Source organism: Syngnathus typhle, linkage group LG12, assembly GCF_033458585.1.
Source record: "Syngnathus typhle isolate RoL2023-S1 ecotype Sweden linkage group LG12, RoL_Styp_1.0, whole genome shotgun sequence".
NCBI classification, from domain to species: Eukaryota; Metazoa; Chordata; class Actinopteri; order Syngnathiformes; family Syngnathidae; genus Syngnathus; species Syngnathus typhle.
The window spans coordinates 4,613,393-4,629,113 of NC_083749.1; the positions used below are offsets into that span (position 1 = coordinate 4,613,393).

At 46.3% G+C, this 15,721-nt stretch overlaps 1 long non-coding RNA gene across 4 annotated transcripts in view; it reads right to left on the minus strand.

Moving 5' to 3' along the window:
* Positions 1 to 15,721, minus strand: part of LOC133163725 (uncharacterized) — a 95,934-nt gene that overhangs the window by 36,130 nt on the left and 44,083 nt on the right. For all 4 annotated transcript variants that reach the window (XR_009716438.1, XR_009716437.1, XR_009716440.1 and 1 more), the window contains 3 exons: positions 13,290 to 13,404; positions 7,734 to 7,852; positions 1,191 to 1,278 (listed from right to left, as the gene is read on the minus strand). This is a non-coding gene — a long non-coding RNA (uncharacterized LOC133163725). The remainder of the gene's footprint in view (positions 1 to 1,190; positions 1,279 to 7,733; positions 7,853 to 13,289; positions 13,405 to 15,721) is intronic.

Below are 15,721 nucleotides of genomic sequence, written 5' to 3' on the forward strand. Positions count from 1 at the left end.
CGTAAACGTACTACCCGTCTTCTCGTTAAAACTCCAATTTGAGCCGTCAATAAGGCTAAATTTAGCATTAGCGCTTAAGTCTGACCATTCCTCTTGTGCTGTCACTCAACACCAAAGCAGAGATTTAACGCCCTCGGTTGTTGCTAAACTTCCGACCGAGACCAAAGTGGTCGCCGTTCTCGCTTTGACAGTTCCACCGCCCCCCACCCCCCCTCGCCTTTAAAGAGGCCAGTGCGGGAGGGGAAAGGAGAGGGGGGGGGGTTGATTAGGGGAATGACAGGTGAGTGACAGACGCCTTGAGGAGGAAGTGGAGGGCGAGTTTTTTTGTTTTCTCAGCGTGCAAGGTGCAGCACGGAGAAGCCACGGGTGGAGAGATGCCAGATTGGACTCTTGACGCACCTTGATGGCACTGGCAGGCGGATGTGACACAGGTGAGGGCCGGCGTCAGCCGAGCTGGCGGGCTCCTCACAGCTGTTTATTTGACCCTGTGAGACAGGTGCGCACGCAAGACGCCTCAAGTGGAAGCACGCGTGTCGATTTGCACACACGCCAGCGTAAACACCAGGAGCTTTTTTCCTCCTTGTTTTTGTACAAGGAAAGACTTTGGGGGAGCCTCGAGTCGGCTAAATTCATTGTGGGCGGACGGATGGACGGGCTAATTTTGCTTCTATTCAAACAAATGAGTCTTGTCACTTATGAACGACATGTAGACTCATTTAAAAGGTATCTGCCTCGCCCCTAATATTGAAGAAATCTATACGACAAATAATCAAAGTAGAAGACTACTACACCGATTTGAAAATGATAGTAAGCATATGAAGAAATACAAAAATATATGAAAATCAAGACTAGCAAATGTGTCCCTTTCCATTTTCCCCTCGGTTCCGAGCGAGGGCAATTTGGCGACATCCCGGTCCCGCCATTTGAATCAGCACGGGTTAAAATCAATCATGCTACGCACCATGATAGACAGCAGGAGAAGAAAGAGACAAGGGCGCCGCTCACTATGCAGATGAAATATAAATTAATCACAAGTGTGATATTTTATTCAAGCGGGCGTCCGTATAGTGAGCAGGACACCCATCTGTCTCTCATCTCTCCAGGCAGCCATGTCATGTGGGACGCCAGTGAAGAGAAAGAAAGCCTGCCACCACCCATCTCACTCTCTGCTCAGTGTCACTGCCACTCACCCGCCGCTCTGATGTGTTTGTTCCTCTCCGCCGCCATTAACGTCACTCTGGCTCGACACGCTCGCAAATGGAACGTCGCCCGGGTCTCCTAAAGAGTGGAAAGGGGGACAACTTCATTTATGTTTTAGGTGTACATGGACACTTGAAATGCAGAACAAGAGTGATATGTTGATATTTCCACTTCTTTAAGTAGGTCTGGAGGAACAACAACAACAACAACAACAACAAATGCATTCTCCAGAACTTTCCGGCCATCTTTCGGCGTCAACGTGTTTGAAGCAGACCGAGTGGCGAGGTTGCGCGAGGGGTCAGCATTCTCAAAGGGCGACCAATTGGATCATGACCCATGAAGGACAGATATGGGCAAGGGATTTAGTCGGGAAGGTCGCGCCTGGGTCAAGGAGTGTCTTGCATTCCAGACTCCTAATCCTCTCCCGGCAGTCTGGAGCGGCGGCCCTCTTGCCTCTCCGCACAAGCGTGTCCGCGCACACAAAACAAGCGCACCTCTGACTTAAGTCCGCGCCAGCGAGAGCAGACTGTGGTGATGGAGTGGCTGAAGAGATTTAGGGTGCATGGGAATATTTCAACCTCCCCCAGACGTCTCAGTCCACACCAAAGGCGTTTTCTTTTCTTTTTTTTAGATAGTCAATATCCACATTTAGATGGAGGCCGTCAATTCTACTCCAAAGCAACGGGTGGCGCTATAACATGTGCGAGCCCATTAGCAACTGGAGTCAGAGCAGCTTCGTCGAACGAGTTCACTGAAATTGACTTCTACTCAAGTCAAACACAAAACTGCCATCACATTAAATGTTGAGATTTAAAAAAATATATAAAAAAAAAATCACCAAAAGCTGAGTTTGCATAAAGTCGTGAAAGGCTGAAGAAAGTGATCACGTCAATGTAAAGTTAACATCATAAGTTCTCTTGGAAAAAAAAAAAGTGCCATCTGTATCGCTTTTATCATTTGAGCCAATCAGAAATCCGGTGGAAGTCATTCCCCAGAAGAAGGCAAAAATAACATCAAACAGAGTTTCTGGCCCAGTCGAATATAAAACACCAATGTCCTTACAAACGAGCCAGACCAAAAAAGAGAGGGGAAAAAAACGGTTTTGTTTTTCTTTTGGGCTACACATGAATGCTGAAAAAAACAGCTGGCCAGAATTTGGCCTAAAACTGGGAAAGACCAAGACTATTTTTAAAATGAGCCATACTTAATTACCATGTTCTTGTAGACATGGTATTAAAGTCGAGAAAGAGAGAGAGAGAGAGGGAGAAGGAAAAAAAAAAAGCATCGTAGTCTCATCATCTTCTACAGAGACGGCGTGGACTTTGCTTGCCCTCCTGGGCTTCAATCCCTGACCTTCCACTTATCCACCCGCCTCCTACTGGGCCATCCAGTTTCCCCCATGCTGAGACACCAGAGTGGCGGGGATGTGGGTAATTTGTCAGGGCAACCCAACCCCCCACCGGTGCTACCTTTGTGTGTTTGTGTGTCAGCATGCAAGTATGTATTAGGGGAGACGGGCGAGGGGGGGGGAGCTTTCCTCCAGGAATCCCTCCAACTATGTCGCCACGCAGTCCTGGCTGCCCCAGACGAGAAGTGGCGGAGCACGGTGAGCTCGACTATTTCAACCATGCGACAACTCGATACGGCGTAGGTGGTAGGCCAACGGCGAGCGGCTGCTCTTTTCTAAACACATCCACACTACACCCGCGTACACAATGGGGGCAAAAGTTCTCACACACTCTGTACTTAAGTCGAAATTGATACACGTGTTTCCAATGTTTCCACTCCTGTAACCTTGTGAATCCACTAACAAAAAAACATAGCTAATAGCAACTAAACACCAGCGCCCGTATTTTCCTGATGATTTGACTCCAGGGCATATGTTGGGGGGGGTCGGGAGATTGACTCTACAAATCACACCACACGCACAAAACACACAAACGGGGGGCGAGAAAATTGCTCCATCTGTGGCCGGGATCGCACGGAAGGCGGCACTTTGTGCGCAGTAAGTAAAGCACAGCGACCAGGCATCGGCCTCCTACTGTTTGTTTTGGAGTGGCCCTCCTTCTGCGCCTTCAAGTTGTGCAACACACACATGACCCCCCCCCCCCCTCCTGCTCACTTCCTATTCCACTACACCATACCAAAGAGAGCCAAATAAAACACAGGCTAAACATAATGAAGCAGCATGTCAGTGGCAGGGGCCCAGAGCAAGGCTGAAACATGAACCGCCGTGTACCAGCCATTAGGAGCAGAGCGAGCTACGGTTTCTCTGCCGCCCCGTATGTCGTCCGACGGCGGGCCTTGTATGCGAGCCAGAGGTACGACTGACTGATGCATCCTGTGCGGCGCTCGGCCGACCAGAAAGAAGTCCCAGCAGGGGACCGCCTCTCCGCGCACCCCCTCGGGCCCGCCGCGCTCCCATCAATCTCGGTGCTGGGAAAGACCTGACACGGCGGTGCCAGTTTTGGAAAAAGAGGGAGGAGGCAAAAAAAAAAAAAACAGGCAGAAACCAAAATAAACGCAATCTGGGAAATACGGCGATGCGTTGTTGTTTTAAGTTTGTTCATGCGTCGCATCACTTTTGGTTCTTGCGCCCTAACTGACATCATGAGTTACATCTGTCATAAGTAAGTTGTTCTAAAATAAAACCAAAAAATCTAATTCACACACGCTTGTGTTTTCACTCGGTCATGTTACCGAAACATTACTCCCACAGACAAAAAAAAAAAAGAGTGTAATATTCCACAAGTCACGTGCTTCTCAGGAAGTTACATCAAACAGGCCAAAGGTTAAATTCACACGTTCACTTTTCAGTCTACACAATATTTCAACTTTGACTCAATGCTGTTTTTTGAGAACCAGCGGTCGAGTGTACCAGCAATAAAATGAGCTAAAAGTAGTTGGGAAAATTCAACCAAGCCCAATATAGAGCAATTGCTTTGTAAACCTTGGTTCAGTTCCAGAAGGAGAGCAAATATTATTTTTTGTCATGACTCTTATTATTAGATAATTGACTGAGAAGAATCCAAAGTTCTTCAGCACTAACTCACAGTGAGAAATGCAGCCAGTGTCCATTTTCAACCTTTATCAAATATGCTTATGCTTAATACGTGTATGCGTGTGTGTGTGTTTGTAACAAAATCAAAACTCCGCAATTGAACGAATGAAAGTATTAAAAGACAATAATAAATACATATGTAAAATAAATATACCCAAGTAAATATGTAAGCTAATGTTTTTGAGGGTACCCACAAATAGCCTGTTTGGAAAAAGCTCTCAAGTGTACCTAATGTTTTGTCCAGCGAGTGTTCAAAACTGATGTCAAAAACAGAGCAGGAGGGAGTTGTCAGCGTGTAACAAAAAAAGCCCTTGTGGTGCGAACACTCGCGGTCACAGAGGACTGTTGCACGACATCCCATAATTTGACACGGTCGAGGTGAGAGCGAATGTCTGCTGTGGTCTTGCTGCACTGACAACGTCCTCTAATTCGACATTCCACAAGACTCTACCGAGGACAAATTAAAATGATTTAGGAGACATTTAAAGTATAGCTCTGTTTACTCGCCGCCACTCGGGGCGCTGGCGGAGGAGGAGCTGCGGCCTTCGACGGCGGATGAAAGCACACATGTAAATGCTATTGCCGGGCTTCCGGCTCGGGCCGAGGCCGAAGGACGGCGAAGGTGAGAAATAGTTGTTGGCCTCCTCTTGCGTCCGAGTGAGCTGAGAGACACGTAAGGAATTTCTCATGCCTCAGAGGGAAGTGGAGTCTGGGTCTCATTCTCCGGGAGTTGCTGGCTACTTTTATTGTTGATACGCTAGACCGCTGGTTCTCAAACTGGGGTCCCTGGATCCCCCTGCGGTCTGTAAGTTGTGGTTTGGGGGCCCCGAGTGCATACAAACTATTTTAAACAGAAACTGAAGTGTCTACAGACTGCTGAAGTTGGAATTTTTTCAAAGTGTGTGTTGAATTGCTATTACGGTATTTTAATTTTATTCTTTAATCAATTATTTTCATATTAATTTTTTGTTTTGTTTTAATCACTCAAGTGAGTCAACACATTTGACCAATTTGAGGGAGGGAACGGCTAAAAATGACTTCGGGACTCTTGCTAGGTGGGCCAGAAAATCGGAATGTTCCATGAGTAGCCCACGGGCCACACTTTGACCACCCCTGCACTTGAGAGCAAACTACGTTGTGTCAGCAAAAGCCGTAAAGATCCGATATAGAAGACGGTGGGGCGCAACGCACTCGTCTTGTCGAGGAAAGGGAGATTAGGCCGGAATGTAGCTGTGTCAACAAATAATAGTTTTGACAATGACTTGTTATTGGCCGAGCTATAAGTAGAAGCGTCGGATAGTTTGGGCTTTTTCTTTTTTTAGGCCGGTCTTTTCTAGCGAGGCGGCTCAAATCTTGGCTCCGTCGCGGCGAGAGGAAGCTGCGGAAGGAAATGAAGCGAGCAAGAATGAATGAGGCTTGCAGAACAAGAGCCAGAGCTGGTGAGGAGAGTTAGTTTACAGTGCAATCAGCATTAAGGAAATTGGTTTGCACTAGCGCTGAGAGTTGGGCGAGGTGATTGATGCTAAGCTAGGCTAGCGGGGGAAGGAAGTGGAGGAATTAGCGGCAGGCCAGGGCACCAGAGAGCTGTCAACTACTTCCTGGTCAAAGCGCGGTGTGAAGTGCGCTTCCTGCCGTCTGCCCTCGTGTGAAGTACCCGAGGCGGACTTTTGAGAGACTTTCCAATGGATTTGTGCGAAATAAAAAAAGATTCGACTTGAACAACGACCTTTAAGTAACTATTATTAGAGGTTCCGATATAATACTTTCAAAAGGGAGCATAAATATATGAATATAAAAAGATTGTGAATATATTCTTGTTATATTGTCTATCTACATGTGTTGCTTCATCGTTTGTGTTCAGAATCTATTGCTTAAAATTGTATTAAAACCAACGATACAGATGCTATCTTTGGTAGGTTGTATTGTTTGTTAGCATTAAGCTAAACTGACTTTATTAAGGCAAAGCTATTTGGTCACTTTGAATAATTATGTACCTAAAAAAAAAAAAAGAGAGAGATGATAAGGTATGAGGAGAGTTAGACAGGATATACACGTACTATACTTTGGGTAGCCGTCCAATTTGATTTTTAACATTGTATAAAAAGCTCAGATCATGTGGCATGAGAATTCAGCAGTACACTGTAATTAGCAGAATGTATGAAAATGTACGAGTGATGTGTGCTCGCAGCTGCTGAATGAGAAGTCAATGAGCTACTGTTCTCACGCCAGCGCCCAAAGCCATCGTTCCAAGGGAGAGGCGGGGGGGGGGGGTGGGGGGGGTCTGACGGACGACAACATCATTCCCACTTCCTAATGATTCCACAAAATTCCCCACCAAAAATAGTCACCATATCAAAGAATGTTTGGTCACGTAGCATGGGAGCCTGTTGGGGAGGATGTTGTCAAAGGAAATGTTGAAAAGGTGATTAACATTTGAAAAGGGCTAAGTAAGCACTAACACTTGCTTCTCTGGAATTGTTTCAATTTGCCCATTTGTTTTTTGGAGTCCGCAGGGGTTGGAGCTCAAGTTGCTGGAAAAGCGGCAAAGCGCTTGACTGTTTCCGACACAAATCTTGCGAGAGCATGCACGAGGAAACCTGAGAGCGCGCACTGACTCATCCCCAAACTGTTTTCAAATCAAATGATTTAAGAGTCCTAATGTGACAACCATGTGCAGAATCACGCTGGGACTGGACTTGTTTCCATATGCAAAGACACTCAGCGTCCCAAAAGGGAACAGCGGTGGTGGGGAGAGTAACGAAGTAGAAATACTGAAGTGGATTTTTCAGGTGTCTGTCCAGATATTTATTTTTCGGAGGACTCCTGAAACTAGACCCGTAAGTCCACTGCAAAAAAATCTTTAGGCCAAACACAATCTAGCTTGTCGTGATTTTTGTTTCCAAACATAATGCAAGTTAAAAAAATATATCTTTTGTTTGATTTAAGTAGAGTGTGACTACTCGCTGTGAAGAATCTCATCTTTGGCAAGCCTTGAGCTCCCCTCCGCTAGCGTCAGCAAACCTGCCTCTGCACACAAGCCGCCAACACGGCACGCACCAGCGCTCTCTTCGGGGCACCGTGTCAAAACTTGGCCCGGCGCTTGCCAACAGTGCTGCCACGTCAAGGATTTGACAATAGCGGTGGCGGCGGCGTACACGCGGCGTAATTAAGCAACAGAGGACATGGCAGGGAGGAAGAGGCGACGCACCATGTGCCCTTGATACTCGGGTGTTGGCGTTGACGGCATTTTTTATGACAGCTTGGGCTCGTCGGCCGTCCAACAACGCCTGACATCTCCTGACGTGCGCTTTACTCATCGCTGACGAGGAGGAGGAAGGGTGCGTGTGTGTGTGTGTTGTGTCTGTGTGTCCACAAAAAACACTAAACACTGGCATGAATATCAAGAAATTAGCTTGACTGCTATTATTTTACTGGTTCTTTTATCACAAACAAAATATTTAGTTTTCCTTACCTGACGTGTTTCGGCTATCACTTCCGCCTTCATTAGAGTGTCTTGACTGCACAGAGACTCTACACGCTTTGCTTTCCAGCTCCAGGTACGCAAGAAATCGTAATTGGAGTTGAGTCTTGCTGTAAAACACAATAAATACAGTATAAAGTCAACTCTATATATATATGATATGCGGCATATTGAAATGGTTTTTTTTTCAGTAGCCATTACTTTTAATTTTTCAACTCGCAACATCATTCCCGACCTTTTTTTTTTTTTTTTCCCCTGAACTGTCCAAACTGGATCTCAGTGATGTCGGACACATACTACAGAAGTCTTCCAATATTTGTCAAGGTCTCAAATTCCCCAAGGAGTGCAACAAGGAGAAACCCAGAAACGGAGATGAACATTTGAGGTGCAGCCATCTTTCTAACAGCCACTCTTCCACTTGCAGGCCAATTTTGAGTTCAAGTCCCATCCCTTTCTTCTCCTCTCTCCCAGTGGTTCAGTGTCTTGATTTATCTGATGGAAGGAATTCTACACAAGGCTCGGGCTCCGGTGGTATCCCTCCGCTGTAACCTTTTCCCCCCACCAGATGTTCCGCTCTCCAAACACGCTAATGTTCATCCCCAAATCCCCGTACAAACATATCAAGTGGTCGCTACATGTTTACGCTGGCCACCGGCCGACACAAGCGACAGGGCCGGCGACACAAGGGTTTTCTTTTTTTTGGGGGGGGGGGGGGGGGGTGATGGCGAGAAGACAGACAGATGACAGACAGACAGACGGAGATGTCAGACATATGCTCCGGCCAGCTGACGACACAGCGATGACCTGGAGGAGTAAGTGGAGCTGATGTGAGGGGGGGGGAGAAAGGGATTGATCACTCCTGCAAATGTTGTAACGGCTGATACTTTAAGACAGGCATCTGCATTCATTTTTTTTTTGAAGTTTTTTTTTTCTTTATGGGGGTGCAGTTTACTAATCTAGAAGGAAGCAAAAAGCCTCCTCATGTTACTCGATTTATCAAATCAAGCTGAGATGTGAATTCGAGTCGCAAAGCAGTCTGATTGCCTTCAAAGATGCACGGAATGTCTAGTTTAGGGTCGTAGAAAAATGGAGTTGATCATTATTGTTATTTATTATGGTCGAGGTGGAAATTGTGACTTTTCCATTCAAATAGATTGGTTAAATGGGTTTTGTAGGGCCAGCTGTTTATTTATTCTACTTTATTTTGTGGGGCGCCATCCTTGACTTTTCCAAGCATCCATCCAGGGGAATATGCAGAGCAGGGACGATAATACGGGGGCGTAGGAGGAGCAGCAGCAGCAGCAGCAGCCGGTGATGCTGCCCTCGCAGTGACCTCGCCCATGACACAATGAGCCCCAAATGGCAGACAAGAGCGAGGATCAAGTGCTTCAAAGTGCGCCGGCACAGATAAACCCCAACAGGCCCTCTTTGAATGATAGTGTTTCTTTTTTTTTTTTTTTTTTTTCTTGTAGAAATGATGTTGCTACCATGACACCTGGATCGCATAGAGCCAACACCTCATCCAGTTAATGGACAAGAGCAAATAAAGACCTTGCTTGGATTACCAAAGATGCTTAAAGCAGACATGAATCGCTTTTATTTGTCGGACTGCTGGACCCCCCCCTCACGACCCCCTTAACTTGCCATGTGTGCCAAGATTAATATTTTTGGATTTAAAGATTACGATTTTGATGAAATTGGGATATGGATTGTGTCAAAATGCAAGGTTTACAGCAACACAACAACTATGATATGTCATTTGACGATGAGACGCAGAAAGACGGGGAAGCTACGTTAACAACTCAGTTTAGCTGATCAAACATTAGCAAACATAAAATCAAAGATGTGGAAATTATTCAGAAGATACCCCTGCCCATATATAGCACATGCTAAATGCTAACAGAGCGCAATGCTTGATCAATTTACTGAATGTTACAGCTTGTATAAACACGAGCGAGTAACATTAGCATCAACGCTAACACCAATTAGCAAACTGCCACAGTAGCTGACCCAATGTTACTCTCCATTGTGACAGTAATGTTCTTTCACGCAGGAGTGGTAAATTGCTTTAATAAGAAAAATCCAAACTGTACAACACAATTATACACGAACCCACTTGTTTTTTTCTCTTATTGATCATCGCTTGAATTTGAAGCCTCGAGTCAGTACGACCTTTGTGGCACATAAGGCTGCCCGTTTGAGAACCTTCTGGATACTTCTTTGTGGCCCTCCATCGCAAGCCGGACACGCTCACCTTGGGTTTATTGTTGTCATCTGTATTCCGTGCCCTACTGCGGCAGAGAGACAACCGACATTGATTTCCTCTTCCCTTGTCGTAATGGAAGTATGAAAGGTTTGAGTGGTTCCTATTTACGAGTGACGCCTTCCCGGGCTACTTAGCCTTGAGGCCGTTGAATGGATGGAGAGCACCAAGGGCAACCAAAAGCTGTTTGGTAAACACCTCGCAATGTTTGTACAAAAGGAGTTTGAGGCTGAGGGACGCGCCATAGACTTTACATTTGATCGTTAGACATTTGATCGACATTTATGGGCTACCGCTGGATTTGTTTTAGCCATTTACTGTAATTGGACTTAAATGTCGCATTTGTTTAAGTTGTGTTTTGACTCGCACGCAGGTTGCGTCGCCGCTGGAGGCCCAAAAAAACATCGTAAACCGAGGACGTTCTGTAAAATGCGAATTCCCGGCGACTGATGTAGGGGAAAAAAAACAAAGCTTCAGGCGGCCTCAGACTTGTGGATGGTTGTGTCTATGTGCTGAAAGCTATTCATTTCCACTATTAGTCCCTTTTGAACATCCAGGGCGGAAAAAGTCGACGCTCACAAAACATGTTTTTCTTTTACAGGTCGCATAATTCTACTTGGGCTGCCGTTTCATGTTCAAGTAATGTGAGATACCTTTAATCTCGAAGCCGAATTCTCCGCTTTATGATGAGCCCGAGCGGGGAAACAGAAGGAAGAGCCGCGCTTTTCTCGGTAATAAAGCCCAAAAGGGGACGGCGGGCGCTCAACCTGTCAGCTCGCAATCTAAATGCATGCAGGATTGCTTTTAAAGTGGGTGCCGCTGATATCCCGCTATGATGTTAAGGCTTCGCCTGACGGGTGGTAAAAGCCTAAGAAAAATCTCTTACTCCAATGGCAAAGGAACAAGTTGTCGCTTTCTTGAGGAGAAAAAAGAGGAAAAACAGCGGCACGTTGTCCTCCTGCGCTGATGTCACATTGATTATGCTGATCATAAAGTGCGTTTGTTAACCCCCCCCCCCCCCCGCGCTCCGAGCTGTCAGTCACCCATCTGCGGAAATGAGCGCGAGTCACACTAAAAGCCATCTTTTCCGTGTTTTGCCCGCATTTGCGGGTCACGCCGCCGAGAAAGACGCTCCCAGCGGAGGCCGGTTTTCCGTCGCGCTCCGGTATATTAATTGCTTTTTAATGTCAGGCTCTTCTGCTGGAAGTTGTCGCGTACTAACAAATCAACAACAATAAGGTTCTTTAATGTCGCCGGTGCGGGCCGCAGTCACGGCTAAAAGGGTACGCTTACTGAATAATCCATGCCGGCTGCGGCGGAGTGGAGGCTGCTAACGGAGGAGTGGGAACAAGAGGCCATTTGGCTTCCTTTCCGCCGCGTCCCAAGTGTCCCCTGCTCCCATCTGTGCGCATGTAGTGGCAATATGGGACTTTGGTGCGAGCGCTGATGGGAAGATGTAATAGTGATCCAGCTAATCCAGCTAACCCAATGAAGCAATGTGACATGCGCAACCCACCCCCCATCACCCAAGTCTTGTTTTCAACCACAACTTGGGGCAAAATTGGAGTTCTGCATCCATTATTAATCCGCACGCTTATCAAGAGAAGACTCATTGTTCTGTTTTGCCTTGAAGTAGAAGGAAAAAAAAAGGCAAATTTGTGAGAAGAAGCCTACAATTTCAACTATTTTTTTATAATTTTTACAAAAATATATATATATATTAAAAATGATCGACTCAAGAGCCACAAAGATATCCGACATACTGTACTGAAAGTGCTACACCTAAAACTTAGAAGATGTCAATTGAAAACATCGTAGCGCTTATATGTTGAATATCCCATCATTTCTTCTTTGGTTTTATCGTCATTTTGGCTATCATCAACCGATAGTCTTGAGAAATTACGAAAATAATTCCAAAGGGGACCGAAAAATTGACCCGATTTCTATTTTGAGTCCCGAGGATTCAGTTTGAAGTCATTAGCCAAATACGCTAAGTGCCTCAAAATTTTGTATGACACTAAATTGTTCTCCCATATGTATTTTGACGACAATATTTATCATTATTGTTTGTGAAAGTTCATGTTTATATGCTCCTGCCCAGCATGGCGTTGAGTAAAGATTATGTGTTGTGGGAAGGTGGGGGTCGGCTGCGAGGGGGGTGGGGGTGGTTGTGGGGGGGGGGGGCTGCACAAGGGGTCATCAGTGAGTGTTTGGAGCTTGAGTTACAGGGCCAGCATCTGCCATCCGGTCATCAGGCCCTCATATCCATCACTGGGCCATGGCGTGGTGCAGCCCGGGTTTTGTAAAAACACCCAGAGGAAATGGAGTCTCTGGGCCAGACAAGAATAAAATTAGCTTGATGACTAAGTTCCTCCTCGGGTCCCAGCGGGAAAAGAACTCTGCCATTTGTTTTCATTACTTCCCTCGGCTGTAGAAGCAGCGCCGGCATTATGTATGCGTGCTAGTGCCACTTTGGTTTGCGTACACGTATGTTCGGCCCGGGTCGCCAAAATGGCCGCTCTGTCATTTCCACGACCGGGGTTTTAATCAAACGTATTCACTCGTAAACACAGCACTCCCATTCCGAAGCCGCTCCGGCATGTGTAATATTTGCGCTCGGGCTCTCTGGAGGTGACATTAGCGCTTGGACTCGTTCCACGTGCATCCCTCACGGCTCGCAATATTGCCTTCTGCTACTTTATTGCAGGCTTTTTTTTTTTTTCTTTCCCCGACAAACTTCTTATAAACACGCAAAGGTTGTAAACATTGATTCGCGGGCAAATGTGTTTTCATTCATTACCTCTTGCACGAATGACCTCAGAGTTCGAAGCGTGGGTTCAGTTTATTTTGGGACGGAATGTCATATTTTGCGCGTGGGTCCGAATATTAGGTACAGCCGTGTTTGCAATTCTGCCTTTGTCGAACGTAAACATAATCAGATGTAAATAGCCGCAGCCTAACAGCAACACATATTCACAACAACGGGCCTCAGAATAGAGTCCCAGATCAAAACAAGGAAGCGGAAGACGCTCTTGTTTGTAAACTGTAAAACAGTCCAGAAATACTCTTTTTTTTTTTCGTCTTTTCTAAAATGGCTGTCCACAAATCCCTCCCAGTGCTCTGAATCCATTCACCAATTACTTCCTCCCTCACTCCACTCTCCCAGATTAGTTCCAGCTTTTACCCGTGGTGGCGTTCAGAGGCAAAGTGAAGACATCATGTAGCTCTTTAAAGCATGTAGCATTAACACCTCTGCCCCCCTGAGTAAACCCTCGAGTACTGACCCACTGCTCTTTGGGACGCAGCCGTGTGGAACGGGCGGCGGCCGGCCAGCCGGCGCTGCGCTTCCCATCTCACACCTCCGCTGGGAGGAAGGGATCAGGACGGGAAAGACTGGACCTGATGGAGAAAAGTAAAAGTGTGCCATAAGTCGAAGCCTTCGAGCCGCCTTGTGAGAATTAGCAGAGTAAATATCTGCCTTTTTCGGTCGTCTTCAGCGGTACAAATGTAACGATGAGCATTTTAGCACAAGGGGCTTGTATTTTGAGCATGTCACACAGATACGCCGCACTTGTGAATAATTGAGACAACTAGCGTGAGAGTTGTCATTTAAGGGCCACCATTAGTGAGGACACTGGAAAACCACCTCTTACCAAAAGCATCAAAAATTCATGAGCTCAGTAAAGAAACCGGCCACGTGACGACGCATAAGCCCAGACTGTTGGCGGGACTGGAGAAGAGGCGTTTGGTTCCTGTTCAACATGCTCTCCGGGGAATTGAAAAGGGACATTTCAAAGTGTGAAAGCGTGTTGAAGCACAACAACAACGGCCTGTAATTCATCTGGATATATTTAGCGACTCTTAAAGCGTTGCGGTACCAAATAAATGATGGTGATGTTGACAAAATATCACGGTGACTAAACGTAGAAGAAGAAATCAAAGGAAGTAGGCTAACTGGTAGCTTACTTGCTAGCATACGTTTCATATTTTCACTGCGGTGGAAAACTCCATAAGGTTTTGCCATCGTACTTTCCGAACCAGATTAACATTTACAATTGTTATTTGCAAGTGTAGGATTGAAATAATCGATGATATTTCAGAGCTAGCTAACAATCAGGCCGACGCTGACTCGGAAAACCAACGCGAGTATCTTTGCTTTCCTTGGGATTCCCACCCCGGATTTCAAAGTGCACTTTTATCAGCAAAGCCAAAGCTTTAATTCTGCGTCTATAAATAAACTGCAGTTGTGGACACACACCCAGTGAGATAGAGAACAACACGTGTTTTGTGTGAGGCCGCTATAAGATAATGCATTTACATGTGTATCCAGGGGAGGATGGAGAGAAAGCAGACGAATTACACGACTTCCTTTTGTGGGCTGAAAAGGGGGGGGGAAGTGATTTTCTCTAATGCATCTCTGTGTTGTGTCCTTGTCCTCCCACCATGCCGACTGTTTGGGGTCCTGCGAAAACATGGGTCAAGGAGAGTGTGTGTGTGTGTGTGCGTGGAGTGGAGTGGAAAAAAAAAAGTTTGCCAGTGACAAGGAAGTCAAATAAAGGGAAGAAAAGCTCCATTTCCCCAGCTAAACGTACCCCAGGGAGGCGTAAGGGAGTGAGAGGGAGATCAAGAGTGAGAGGAAAGGTTGTGAACCGACAAAGGCTGTAGATTTACAACTGGCGAGGCCCTAAAGAGCTCTGCCATGCTTATTCCTACAGCCAGTTAAAACAAATTGTGGCCATGTTTCAATCACCCACATCCTCCCTGCGAGCTCATCCGCCCGCGCCAGGCTTTTTGGACCGCTTTGCCCTCAATTATTCTTGAATAAATACTTCAACTGAGGCGTCTTCTTGCATTGGAAAGCCCCCCCCCCCGCCCCCCTGCCTTCACACACTCTTCGCCACGCACTCCTCTTCACAGAACACGGCGAGGTCCAAAACTCTTGACCCCCCCTCCCCGAGGATGAGAATACACGCTGCCCTCGTGTATGTTTGATTGCAAATTTGCGCTGGAAGCCTCGAGGTAACCCGATCCGCTGTTTGATTTTAGAACGACGTCGGGGTGAAGGAGCAAAGGATGGGTTTTTCTTGTAAGGGGGGGCGGGGAGGGACACGAATGGGGGTCACAGGAGTGACTTTTTCATGTTGCAGATTAAAAGCAGATGTCAGTGGGATTACATCCCCCGGTGTCATCACTCACACCTCACCTTCGTCTGTGCACACACACGCACACTTGGAGAGAGAGAGAGAGCTTTGGGAAGTTCTCTCAAGGAGGTCAAAGGACGTGAATGACGCGGTCCTGCAGCTAAAAGTGAGATATCATAATTCTATATACTACATCTCCAGGTAAATAAATAAAATGAAAAATATATATAGATTTTTTTTCTCTCTAAGATCAAACAACCTGCACACTTCTTCAGCACATTTATTGTGAAGGAGTCGCAGGAATGTGACGAGCACTGAAGTTTTCAGCCACTGAATACTGAATCATAGCGGCGCGCCGATTCATCTTAATCCACTTTTTTCTCTCCGGCTCTCTTTTTCCCTTCGAATGGATGGAGTTGAAATATTGCCCGAGAGGACTGGGATTCATTAGGTCTCTGACAAAGCATGGAGAGGATCAAGCTTTTTAAAATATATCCTTCTTCAAGAGAAGTGAGTGTGACATGAAAGATGAAAAAGAAGAAGGAGGGGGGGGGGAGAAAAAAGTTTGTGCCGAA